This window comes from Diceros bicornis, chromosome 23, assembly GCF_020826845.1.
Source record: "Diceros bicornis minor isolate mBicDic1 chromosome 23, mDicBic1.mat.cur, whole genome shotgun sequence".
Taxonomy (NCBI): Eukaryota; Metazoa; Chordata; class Mammalia; order Perissodactyla; family Rhinocerotidae; genus Diceros; species Diceros bicornis.
Window position 1 is genome coordinate 19573903 of NC_080762.1, and position 14726 is coordinate 19588628.

Sequence of the window (14726 nt, forward strand, 5' to 3'; positions counted from 1 at the left end):
ACAAGGACTGAACCCCAGTGAACAATGATTACAATCAGCTAGAACGAGTAAAGATGATTTGAAGCAGCATGAGTGCATGATGATGCTGTTAAAAGGTAAGTACATAAACTTGATGTGATGTGCAACAATTTCTAAAACTCCTAACAGAAATTATGTGACTACCACATGAAAACCTAATCCACAACCAGGTAATCAATTATGGGTTGTTAGTAAACGTAGGAGGACATGCTTAAAATGCAATTCAAAATATGTATGCATAGCTTATTAGTTTAGATGGAGGAATAATGAGAATTACTAATAAGAAAAATATGGAAAATTCAGAATGGCTTCTAACAGTGAGATAAAAAGTTATGAAAGACATGTAAAAGATACAGGAGTGTTGAGGAGTGAATGCTTTTCCCTTGCTATCTTTTCACTGTTACTATACTATAGTAACAGTGCCTATATTTTTCGTAGCTGTGCTGAAATATTGTTAAGAGATGCACCTGGGACAGAGATTGGTCATAGTCTGAATGTCACATGTGTCCCATAGACCAAATGGCTTATATGCTCCTAAGTATAGAGAAATGTATAGAGTGGATTTTGAGGGAATGCACATGCCCCACATCTGAGCTTCTACCTGATTGTAAATTAGATTGGAAGGAACACTGGGCATGTGACACGTGTAAAATTGCACAGTATGGAATATTGAGGCCTATTACACAACAGGGGAGAATTATAATTAGACGATGATGATTCACAGTCTGTTCAAATAGCCCACTAAGGCTATTTTTAAATGTCTGTCAGTATGTAATTCTTGATATTCAAGAGCACCATGAAATGCGGTGAAAATGAGGGAATTTCCTTTACCACCGGGTAGTCAAAAAGAAAGAATATTCATATCTAAAGGAAGTGGCAGAGCAATTAAAATTAGCTTGGAAAGTGGCAGGGAGAATGTGAATACATGTTAAAATGTGGCACAAAAAATGGATCAAAAATATTTACTGTAACAAAATATATTGCTTCTGAGCATGACAATTGAGGCCAGTTAAGAGGGAGATCTGATGACGAAGAGATGGCGCTCCTAGGAGCTTGTGTAAAGTTGTATGGACATTATAATCATAGGAAACCATTAGAATGGTGATGAATCACAGCCTGTCTAAATGGTCCATTAAAGCTGTTTTTAAACGTCTGTCAGTATGTAATTGTTGATGTTCAAGAGTATCATGCAGTGCAGTGAAAACAAGGGAATTGCCTTTAGCACCAGATAGCCAAGGAGCCAGAACATTCATATCTAAAGGAAGTGGCACAGCAATTATAATACTTTGGGAAGTGGCAGAGAGAATGTGAATACACGTTAAAAAGTGAAACAAATATTGATCAAAAATATATATGGTAGCCAAAAGATATTGCCTCTGAGTGCAATGTTGAGCCCAGTTAAGAGGGAGTTCCGATGAAGAAGAGATTGGGCTACTGGGAGCTTGTGTAGAGTTGGGTGGACATTATAATAATAAGAAAGATTATTTTTCTTCTAATATTTTACTGAACTAATAGAGAAAAAAGAAATAAAATAGGAAGACAAATAGGGACATGTCATGAATGGACTCTTTTTCCCGGGGAGATAAAATGTTTAGAAAGATATGGAAAAGTTTAGTGTGATCACAAGGGGGAAGAGAATAAAAAACAAACCAACTAGACCTAAAATCTGATTTTACTATTATACATAATATGAATTCTGCTGTCTTACATTCTACTTATACTAGAACCTAGTACAAATACTGCTGTCATGGTGAGTTATATCTTTGTTTTTGAATAATATGTTCAAATATTTTGGAACTATATTCTGGCTCAGTTTACTGAAATTCAAAGCAAAACACTTAACAGAATGTTATTCCCTCATACATAAGATATCTTACATGTATTTAGCTTAGTATTTATAAAAATAAAACTGCATAACTAGTACAGTACAGACAAGTGAGGTTGAGCACAATAGATCACCCCAAAACAAGCCACTTTGGCATGTAAATTGTTTTGAGCTGAGGGACTACATCAAACTAAAAAGCATCTGCACAGCAAAGGAAACCATCATCAGAACAAAAAGACAACCTAACAATTAGGAGAAGGTATTTGCAAACCATATATCTGATAAAGGGTTAATATCCAAAATATGTAAAGAACTTATACATGTCAACAACAAAAAACTAACAATCCAATTAAAAAATGGGCAAAAGACCTGAACAGACATTTCTCCAAAGATATAAAGATGGCCAACAGGCACATGGAAAGATGTTCAACACCACTAACTCTCAGGGAATTGCAAACGAAAACTACAATGAGAAATCACCTCACGCCTGTCAGAATGGCTATAATTAACAAGACAGGCAATAACAAGTGTTGGAGAGGATATAGAGAAAAGGGAACTCTCATACACTGCTGGTGGGAGTGCAAACTGGTGCAGCCTCTATGGAAAACAATACGGAGATTCCTCAAAAAATTAAGAATAGAACTACCATATGATCCATCTATTCCACTGCTAGGTCTTTATCCAAAAATCATGAAAACACCAACGCGTAAAGATACACGCACCTTTATGTTCATTGCAGCATTACTGACAATAGTGAAGACCTGGAAGCAAGCCAGGTGTTCAACAAGGGATGAATGGATAAAGAAGTTGTGGTATATATACACAGTGGAATACTACTCAGCCTTAAAAAACAATGAAACCTTTCCACTTGTGACAACATGGGTGGACCTTGAAGGTATTATGCTAAGCAAAATAAGTCAGAGGAAGAAAGTCAAATACTCACTCATAAGTAGAAGATAAAAACACAACAAACCATCACATAGACACAGAGATTGGATTGGTGGTTACCAGAGGGGAAGGGGGAAGGGAGGAGGGTGAAAGGGGTAATAAAGCACACCTGTATGGTGATGGATTGTAATTAGTCTTTGGGTGGCAAATATGATGTAACCTACACAGAAATCGAAACATAATGATGTAGACTTGAAATTTATATAATTTTATAAACCAATGTTACCACAATAAAAAAAAATTTAAAAATACCCAGCAAACTCAGGAAAAGCTTTTTATCTCTCCCTTAACTACCTGGAAGAATTCCAATAGGGGGCGTGTACTAGGAAGAGAGCTATTATCAGAGATAACTTTTTATATCAGAAGACTTATCAGTATTGCAGGGCAAACATCTGTTTACCAAACATTTGCTTTTCTCATCTTCCTGTGAATTGTCTTGCTCCCCTTTATAGCCCCAGACTCCTACCCCCTTCTCTTTAGCCAACGGTGGTATAGAAGCCTCAATACCAGACTGTGTTTGAGTCTCCATGTCTTTCTGGGACTCCTGTTCACACCTCATTAAATTTATTTTTCTCCTGTTAATCTGTCTTATGTCAACTTAATTATCAGACCAGACAAGGAACCTAGATGAGAAGAAGGGAAAAGTTTTCTGCCCCCACAGAAGAATGAAACTACTCACCTTAAGGGTTAGCTGAAATGAAGTGTTAACTTCTCATATAAACACAAGTGAGAAGAATAATTTTGTTGATGCTAATGGAGAACGATATAGATGAAATAAATGTATTTCAGTGCTTAGGTGTTGGGAGTGTATATATTTACAGTTGTTATATCTTTTTGATGTACTGACTCCTTTATCGTTATATAATGACCTTCTTTGTCTCTTGTTACCATCTTTGGTTTAAAGTCTGCTTTGTCTGATATGAAAAAGCAGCCTACGCCTGCTTACTTTTAGTTTCTGCGGGCTTAGAGTATCATCTTCCATCCCTTCACGTTGAGCCTATCGGTGTCTGAAATTAGTTTCCTGTAGGCAGCATATAGTTGGGTCTTGTTTTTTCATCCAATCAGCCACTCTATGGCTTTTGATTGGTGATTTCAATCCATTTATATTTGGAGAGATTATCGATGTATAATGACTTAAGGGCCGCCATAACATCCTTTGCCTTCTGATTATTTTCTATCTCCATCTTTTGTTTGTCCTTCTGTTTCTGTCTATCTTTTTAAATTGGTAGTTTTCCATGATTCTGTTTTCTCAATCTTCCTTTTCTTTGTGTTTTGTGTCTCTTCTCTGATTTTTTCTTTGAGTTACCACGAGGTTATAAAATATCTTATAGATAAAATAGTCCTTTTTCTGCTGCTTGCAACTTGTCTTAATTGTCTATAATTATTTCACCTTTTTAATCCTTCCCTTTTATATTTTTAATGTCACAAATTATGTCTTATTATGCTGTGAATTTGTTAACCAATGGTAGTAGCTATAGTTAAGTATAACGCTCTCTTCCTTTAACCTTTAGGCTATAATTAAGTGTTTAACACTCTATTCTAAAATAGAGTTACAGTTTTCTAATTCTATCACCTTTATCAGAGTTTTGTGTAATTTCATTTTTGTATGTGTCACTATTCACCATCTTTTCATTTGAGTTTGAAGAACTCCTTTCAGCATTTCTTGTAAGGCAGGTCTAGTGGTGGTGAATTCCTCCACCTTTTGTTTGTCTCAAAACACCTTTATTTCTCCTTCACATATGAAGAATAACTAGGCTGGATAGTGTATTCTAAGCTGGCAATTTTTATCTTTCAATACTTTGAATATGTCATTTCCCTCTCTCCTGGCCTGTAGAGTTTCTGATGAGAAATCTGCTGATAGCCTAATGGGGGTTCCTTTATAGGTTACTTACTTTTTTTCCTGGCTGCCTTTGAAATTCATTATCATTGATTTTTAACAGCTTTATTATAATGTGTCTTGGAGAAGGTCTTTTTGCATTGAGATAATAAGGTCTTCTTTTCACAACTGAGTATGGTGTTAGCTCTTGGCTGTCACATATGGCCTTTATTATGTTGAGGTATGTTCCCTGTATACACATTTTGTTGAGAGCTTTTCTCATAAATGGATGTTGAATTTGGTCAAATGCTTTTTCTGCATCTATTGAGATGATCATAGGTTTTTTATCCTTCATTTTTTTAGGATAGTATATCACGTTGATTGATTTGCTGATGTTGAACCATCCTTAGATCCCCAGAATACATCCCACTTGATCATGGTGTGTGATTCTTTTGATGTACTGTTGAATTCAGTTTGCTAATATTTTGTTGAGGATTTTTACATTTATGTTCATCAGGGATATTGGCCTGTAATTTTCTTTTATTGTGGCATCCTTGTATGGTTTTGGTGTCAGGGTAACGCAGGCCTCATAAAATGAGTTTGGAAGCATTCTCTCCTCGTCTATTTTTTGGAAGCGTTTGAGAAGGATTGGTATTAATTTCTCATTGAAGTTTTGATAGAATTCACCAACGAAGCCACCTGGTCCTGGACTTTTGTTGGAAAGAGTTTGACTAACTGATTCAATCTTACTAGTAATCGATCTCTTCATATTTTCTATTTCTTCATGATTCAGTCATCATAGGTTGTATGTTTCTAGGAATCAGGGTGCTTTCACATTTGTGATCTTTTTATCCCCTCTGCCCCCTGGAAAGTAAATATTCTTACTGCCTATTTATACAAGAGGAAATGAGTCTCAACACAGTTCAGTGCCTTGACCAGGGTTACCAGGGCTAAACTGTGACAGCGGTAGGCCCATGTAACACTTGGTTCACTACCCTGCCCCTATTGTATTTCTGACAACTGAGAGCTGCTCAAATTTTGTTTTATCTGTCAGGTAGAAAAACTACTAGTTGGTTCAACATGATCCAAAAAGGTAAAAGAACCTAGATATTGTACATGGAGTTTTACTTTCCTTTAGGTCATATTAGATTTTTGAGTTTCTATTTTATTTATTTTATGTCTTTTTTACCAGTAGTTGGCAATTTGTGGTTTGATCATATTAGAGGCTGGCACACTCATAAGGATGACTTCAATATTCTCTTTGTTACCTATGAAGAAATGAAGAAGGCTTGTTGTGTGTTCTACTGAAATTTCTTGTCAAACCAGCTCATAACATAGACATAAAATATATATATACATAGTCAAACACATATTTTTATGGCACATTGATGTTATCATGTTTAATCTTTACCATTTTTAACTTTTTATTTTAGAATAATTATTAACTCACAAAAAGTTGCAAAAAATACTCAGGGAGGGCCATGCACCCTTCACCCAGCCTGTCCACATGATAGCATCTTGCATAACTGTAGTACATAATCAATACCAGGAAACTGACATTGGTACAGTCCCCTGAGCTTATTCAGATTTCACCAGTTTGACAAACACTTGTGCATGTGTGTGTGTGTGTGTGTGTGTGCACGCGCGCATAGTTCTATGTAATTTTATCACGTATGTAGCTTCATGTAGCCACCACCACAGTTCCTGGCAACCAGTAATCTATTCTCCATCTCTATCATTTTATTTCAAGAATGTTACATAAATGTAATCACAAAAATGTAACCATTTGAGATTGAGCACATGCTTGTACAGTATACTTGCCTATGATGTTTTTAGATAAAAATGTTTTTAGGTTATTAATGAGTGAAATTTGGTTAGAAGTTTCAAAGATGCATGGGTTTTATTTATTCTTAGGTCTTCCTATTCCTTTTATTTAAGTTAGGCAATAGTAATTTATTCATTTATTCTTTCGTCCAACAAATGTATTCAGTGCATACTACATTCTGGGCACCATTCTAAGTATTGAACAAAACAGGCAAAAATCTCTACTTTCCTGCAGCTTATGTATTAGTGGGGAAAGAAAGACACTAAATAATAAGTATAATAAGTATGCAAATTGTTTAGTATATTGGAAAGAGAGAAATGCTCTTTAAAAGGACAAAGGAGAGTAGGAACCTGGTAATCAGAAGTGCAGACAAGGGGTTGGGCATGTCACATTATTAAATAGGATGGTCAAGGATGGCCTCATGGACACATAGGTAGGCAGAAATGAATGGAATGCATAGTAAAATGAGTTTCTTCTCATGTTTCTACTTGATTCTTGAACACTTTAGTCAAATTGTATAAACTACAAAGAGAAACATTCATATATCTTTGAGTGGCACCTGCTCTACAGAATCCTTATTCACATGTCTAGTTACATCGTGGGCCTTTACTCTGATACATATGTTGTCACTTTGCCATGGGATTCATATGTGATCAACTTAACCCATTTCAGGACCTCAGAAGCACTGCGTTAAAAATCAGCAAATTTCTTGAAAAGCAGCTGACTAATGAGGATGTGGAATCCATAGTGAAACAGGTTACTTTCAAAAACATGAAAGAAGACCCTGGAGTAAATTAGGACATAGTAGCCCACATTCTCAGAAGGACAGAGAAACAAGACTTTCTTCGACAAGGAAACAACAAAGTGCTCTGCTTTGTTTCAAAAGCAGGGATAGGGTCCTATTATCAGAATGTTCTTTGAAATATTTTTATGTTTGCAAATGGGTTTTGCTGAAGTCTTCTCACTCTCTTTCAGCATCTCTTGGGCCTAATGACTTGCCTTGTGAGCCAGTTAATTGCTATTTGACAGCTGTCAGGCACTGGTTGGAAATCTAATTGTTTCAAGAGGATGTTGTTCTAGTAAATTGGTCTAAATTTGAATAATATAAGAAAAACCAAATAGATGCAATTTATAATTCAACAAGAGCTGATGGATATGTGACTTGGTTAAATAAAATTTTAAAGTTACCATATACACTCTGCATGCCATGTCTGGAATAAAAACAATGCTAGGATTTCTAATATCATCTTCTATGGTATAATCATGCTCTGACACTCATTTTGTCTTTATTTGTCTAAGTGTTCTCTTTGTGAACAGGTTCATCTCTGGACTAAAGTTCACACTATTAACCTTATTTGGATCTTTGATTCCTAAATTGGCATTCTTTAACTAACGTTGCACAGATTACTGTTGTATATATTTAAAAGGCAGTTCCTTTACATCACAGAGTGACTTATGATATTAATTATTCATATTGAAGTTGTGGTGGACTTTTTACTGGTTACTTTCCCAATGGACTTTTCTTACATTCTGTGATTTCTAATAAGAGGAAGAATTATGATGATGCTATCAGAGCCCAAACAGATTACAGCACCTATTATCCCTGTTCATTTAGCACAATCTGATATATAATAAACTAATATTTAGAAATTTATCATTTTTTCCCATTCATTCATGTCTGGGTACATAATATAGTACTCACAGAAGATCACTCAACTCTTGTTTTAACTTGTATGTCTTGTTTATCCGAAGGTAACACACTTGAGTGTATTTTTCTCCCCCTTTATAAATTCTCAATATTTTTTGTCCAGAAAACACACTCTTTTTTTTTTTTTTCTCTCACAACTCTAAGTCTATATCCTTTATCTGCAACACTTAAGAAAAAATTTCTTTCTATGGGGTGATAACCTTTACCCTAGGAAACATGACTGCTTTCTCAATTGTTACCTCTAATCTGGAGCCACAGCCTTAACTGCAGACATATCTCCACATTCAGTCCTTTTCTCTAGATCCTCTCTTCACATTCTCTATCAGAGCCACATTGACCATGAAGCTAATGAGACTTAAGCGTCAAGGCCTTACCCTTGTATAGGCCCCTTGCCATGCCCTGCACTTAATTTTGAATTCATAGTTTTGTATTCTTTTTCTTAAGAGACTCCTCCAGATTATATAAGCTTCACTCCACAAATCCTCGATCTGCCCTATTCCTATACAGGACTCAAGAGGAGAAGGCTCATACAAATAAAAAGCAACCCAGTCTCCTGATTAATCTGAGATTATAAATTTTACAGATTAGCAGTCTTGTTCTCTTGGGTGGCCAACTCACCTACATTATCTTGAAGAGAATGGAAACAATTTACTTGTGGCTTTAGTTAACTTGATGTGCAGTTTTCTCTAGAACCCTATTTTACAATGAGAATTGACACTTTGGGAATACCTATGTGCCATGTTGTTGATATAAAATACTTTATTTTACCCCAAACAGTAGGAATTATAGTCCAAAACTCTGTAACAGAGTACTAAGTAATTTGTCCAAGGTTAGACAGCTAGAAAATTTGCATGTGGGATTTAAAACCAGTTCTGTCTGACTCTAAATCTCATGAGGTCTCCACATACCACAACTGTAGTCTTCTTTTAATTTTTCTTAAATTGATACTTTATTTTACAAAGATCATCCATAGAATACAAAGTCAGAGACAAGTATCGGGGATAAGATAATTAGAAATTTTCCAAATAAATTCCTTATTAATATGAACTTAGACATACTGCATTTTTCCATTTGTCACAAGATAAATTATCAATGGGGACTGCTTAAATGAAATGTTCAGCTCTAGATAGGGTGGTGGGTGGCACCATTTTCTTCTATAGAATAACTTTTTACTTTCCTATATAAGTAGCATTGCTATTCCTCCATTATACATACCTATGTGGAAAAATTTATCAGGGATTTTTGCCAGGGGCAGGAAAATTAAAATAAAGCAAGTCTGGTTTCCTATTTGACTAATTGTAAACTCAATTGAAATTTTGGGGATAGATGTTTAAAATCTGACCATAGTTTTGCTAAGCATTTGCAAATCTGCAGAATTCCTTAATCCTTAGGTGTAGATTTCCACAGCTTCTGCCTTAAAGTTCCACTCAGCCCCATCTGTGACTCTTCTCCTGGCTGCAGTGGGAGCTAGTCATCACAGTCTGGAAGGTCACGGTAGAAGTAGCCCTGGCAGCCTCACTATGTTCTGTGGGCAATAATCAGGTGGCAAAATACAGTCTGGAACATCAGGATACCAACAATCAGGAAGAGAACAGTCCTGTTGGTGCCCACTTTGCTGAGGTGGCCCACTTCCAGAGGCTGCCCATGATAACTACTCTGCCTAGGACTTCTAATACTATGTTGAATAGGATTGGTGAGAGTCAGCCTCCTCATCTTCTTCCTGTTCTTAGATGAAGGGCTTTCAGTTTTTCACCATTCAGTAAAACGTTAGCTGTGATTTTTCATATAGAGCCTGTATTATCTTGAAGTTTTCTTTCTTCTATACTCATTTTAATGAGTTTTTATCATAAATGGATATTGAATCTTAGATGCTTTCTCTGCATCTATTGAGATGATGATGTGATTTTTGTTCTTCATTTGGTTAATGTGGTGTATCACATTGGTTGACTTGTGGATGTTGGACCATCCGTGTGCCCCTTGAATGAATCCCACTTGAATGTGGTGTACGATACTTTTAATGTACTGTATTCAATTTGCCAACATTTTGTTGAGGATTTTTGCATCTATATTCATCAGTGATATTGGCCTGTAATTTTCCTTTTTTGTGTTGCCCTGGTTTGGTAGAATTCACCAGAGAAGCCATCTGGTCCTGGACTTTTTCTTTTAGGGAAGTTTTTGATTACTGTTTCAATCTCTTTACTAGTGATTGGTCTATTCAGATTCTCTATTTCTTCTTGATTCAGTTTTGGGAAGTTGTATGATCTAAGAGTTTATCCATTTCTTCTAGGTTATCCAATTTGTTGGCATATATCTTTTCACAGTATTCTCTTATAATCCTTTGTATTTCTGTGGTATCCATTGTAATTTCTCCTCCTTCATTCTGATTTTATGCCATCTCTTTTTCCTAGTGAGTCTAGCTAAAGGTGTGTCAATTTTGTTTATCTTTTCAAAGAACTCGCTCTTAGTTTCATTGATCTTTTCTAATTTTTTTAATCCCTATTTCATTTATTTCCACTGTTTTTTATTATTTCCTTCCTTCTACTGATTATGAGCTTTGTTTTTCTTTTTCTAGTTGTCTTAGGTCTAATGTTAGATTGTTTATTTGAGATGTTTCTTGTTACTTGAGGTAGGCCTGTATTGCTATAAACTTCTCTCTTAGTACTGATTTTGCTGTATCCCATAGATTTTGGTATGTCTTGTTTTCATTTTCATTTGTCTCAGTGTTTTTTTATTTCTCCTTTGATTTCTTCATTGATCCAGTATTTGTTCAGTAGCATTTTGTTTAATTTCCACATATTTGTGACTTTTCCAGTGCTTTTGTTTTAGCTGATTTCTAGTTTCATAACATGTGGTCAGAAAAGGTGCTTGATATTATTTCAGTCTTCTTAAATTTATTGAGATTTGTTTTGTGGCCTAATGTGTGATCTATCCTGGAGAATGTTCCATGTACATTTGAAAAGAATGTGTATTTTGTAATTTGGGGATGGAATGTTCTGTACATGTCTATTAAGTCCACTGGTCTAATGTTTCATTTAAGGCTGATGTTTCCTTGTTGACTGTCTGGATAATCTATCCATTGATGTTAGTGGGCTATTAAGGTCCCCTACTAATATTGTCTTGCTGTCCATTTATCCCTTTAGATCTGTGACTAGTTGCTTTATATACTTTGGTGCTCCTATGTTAGGTGCACATATATTAACAAATGTTGTATCTTCTTGGTGGATTTTCCCCTTTATCATTATGTAACGTCCATCTTTGTCTCTTATTATCTTTTATTTCTTGAAATCTATTTTGTCTAAGTATGGGGACAGCTGCTTTCTTTTGGTTGCCATTTGCTTGGAGTATCATTTTCCATCCCTTCATTCTGAGACTATGTTTCTCTTTAGAGCTAAGATGGGTCTTTTGGAGGCAGAATACTGTGGGTGTTGTTTTCTAATCCACCCAGCCACACTGTGTCTTTTGATTGGTGAATTCCATCCACCCATTTACATTTAGGGTGATTATTGATATATGAGGGCTTGATACTGCCATTTTGTCTTCTGTTTTCTGGTTGTTCCATATTTCCATTGGTTCTTTTCCCTTATGTTTCTGTCATTTTCTGTGCTGTGTTTCTCAGTTTCCTCTTTTTTTATGTTTTGTGACTCTACTGTGATTTTTTGTTTTGTGATTGCCATGAGGTTTGTATAAAATATTTCATAGATGAGATAGTCCTTTCTCTGCTGATAGCATCCCATCTCCATTTGCCTATGCAGATTCCATCCTTTTCCTCTTCCCCTTTTATGTTTTTGTTGTCAAAAATTATTCTTTTTTGTATTGTGAGTTTGTTACCAAATTGAAGTGGTTGTAGTTATTTATTTATTTTTTTTTGTGAGGAAGATCAGCTCTGAGCTAACATCCATGCTAATCCTCCTCTTTCTGCTGAGGAAGACCAGTTCTGAGCTCACATCTATTGCCAATCCTCCTCCTTTTTTTCCCCCAAACCCCAGTAGATAGTTGTATGTCATAGTTGCACAGTTGTGGTTATTTTTAATGTTTTTTTAAAGCATTTTTCTTTACACTTTATGTTATAAAGCCTTTATGTTATAATTGTTTACTAACCTATTCTGATATAGAGCTGCGATTTTCTGTCTATTTATCACCTTGTTTACAGCTTTGTGTATCTTTGCCTTTTTGTTTCAGGTAGGAGAGCTCTTTTCAAAATTTCTTGTAAGGCAATGAACACCCTCAGCTTTTGTTTGTCTATGAAAGCCTTTATTTCTCCTTCATATTTGAAAGATACCTTTGCTAGGTAGAGTATTCTTTTTTTTTTTTTTTTTTGAGGAAGATCAGCCCTGAGCTAACATCCATGCTAATCCTCCTCTTTTTGCTGAGGAAGACTGGCTCTGAGCTAACACGGATAGGGTATTCTTGACTGACAGTTTTTATCTTTCAATATTTTGAATGTATCATTTCACTCTCTCCTGGCCTGTAGAGTTTCTACTGAGAAATCCACTGATAGTCTAATGGGGTTTCCTTTAAGGTAATTTGCTTCTCTCCGGCCACCCTTAATCTTCTTTCTCTGTCATTAACTTTTGACAGTTTTGATATAACATGCCTTGGAGAAAGTCTTTTTGTTTTGAGATAATTAGGTGTTCTATTAGCTTCATGTACTTGCATGTCCAGTTCCTTTCCCAAGTTTGCAAAGTTCTCAGCTACTATTTCTTTAAATAAGCTCTCTGCTTCCTTCTCCCTCTCTCTTACTTCTGGGATATCCATTATCCTTTTCCTAATTGAGTCGATATTTCTCGTAGAATTTTTCCATGTTTTAAAAATCTTAATTCTCTCTCCTCTTCCACCTGAATCATTTCTAGATTTCTATCTTTGAGCTCACAAATTCTCTCTTCCATATGATCTGCTCTATTTCCAATGCTTTCTACTTCATTCTTTATCTCATTTATTGTTTTCTTCATCTCCAGAATTTCTGTTTCGTTCTTTTTTTGAGTTTCAATCTCTTGGGTGAAGTACTCCTTCTGCTCATTAATTTTATTCTTGAGCTAATTGAAGTTTCTTTTTTTGTGTGTGTGTGAGGAAGATCAGCCCTGAGCTAACATCCATGCTAATCCTTCTTTTTTTGCTGAGGAAGACCAGCTCTGAGTTAACATCTATTGCCAATCCTCCTCTTTTCCCCCAAAGCCCCAGTAGATAGTTGTATGTCATAGTTGCACATCCTTCTAGTTGCTGTATGTGGGATGCGGCCTCAGCATGGCTGGAGAAGCGGTGCGTAGGTGAGCGTCCGGGATCCGAACCCGGGCCGCCAGTAGTGGAGCGCGCGCACTTAACCGCTAAGCCACAGGGCCGGCCCCTGAAGTGTCTTTCTGAGTTTTCTTGTAACTTGTTGAGTTTCTTCATGAAAGCTAATTTGAATTCTCTTAGTTATATCACAGTCTTCTGTGACTTCAAGTTCGGTTTCTGGAGAGTTGTCATTTTCTTTGTGTGATACTGTGTTACTGTAGTTCTTCATTGTACTTGATGAGTTATCTCTGCCAGCGCATTTGTGGTAGCAAACACCTTCTTATTTGGGTAAGGCTTTGGTTACTTTGATTCTGAGCTGTTTCTGATTGTATTTGCAAGTCTGTGTTTTCCACTCTCCACTGTGTATTTGCAAGTCTGTGCTTTCCACTCTCCACTGCCTCTGCCAGAGATGTCTTCATGCCCTCATTGACCTGCTTGCAACTCTGAGGTTGCTGGTGCCTTGCTGCTTACACTGTTGCTGCAGTCACAGGGGTCACCACTGGGATCACCAGACTGCTGAGCACTTCTGCTGCTTCTGGGGTCGCCTGGGTCACAGGTTCCCCCCACTGCATGGGAGGGGGAGGGGGAGAGTGGGGTGGGACCTTGGGTCATAGGCACCTCTGGCATGTCCAGGTTTGTTGAGTCTGCAGGCACCACTGCTATGGATAGGGGTGCCAAAGCAGTGCTGCTGCTCCCAGGTTATCTGGGGGTGCTGGAAACACTACTTCCAAGAATGCTAGGTTCACAGGTGTCACATCACTGCTGGGTGGGCAGGGGTCGTGGTTTATGGACAATTGCCACTGCCATGGGGGGAGGGGTACCTAGGTGGCAAGAGCTGCCGGGATTCCTGAAACCTCTGCTCTCCAGCACCTGTATGGTTCCTAGAACCTCAGGTCACAGGCACTGCCACTGCTGCCAGGGTCTAGGGTCTTATAGGCAGCCTCTGCTGCTGGTAGAGCTGGTGTCACGTGCACTGCTGCCAAGGCTGGGTCACAGGCAGCACTGCATTCCTGAAGCCTCTGGTCACAGTGCCACCTGCCACTGCTGGAGGAGGGAGAGGGGCTGAGTTGCAAGTGCCGCTGTGGTTCCTACAGCTTCGGGTGTCCAGCGCCAGTGCGATTCCTGGAACCTCAGGTCATGGGCACCACTGCCACTGCCAGGGATATTGGGATGTTGGATGCAGCCCCTGCTACTGGGAGGGCCAGGGTCAAAGGCACTGCCACTGGGGGAGAGGAAGGGTCACAGGTATCATCGCAGTTCCTAGAGCATCTGGTCACAGGCCCTGCAATGATTTCCGGTGCCTCTGGGAGCGTGG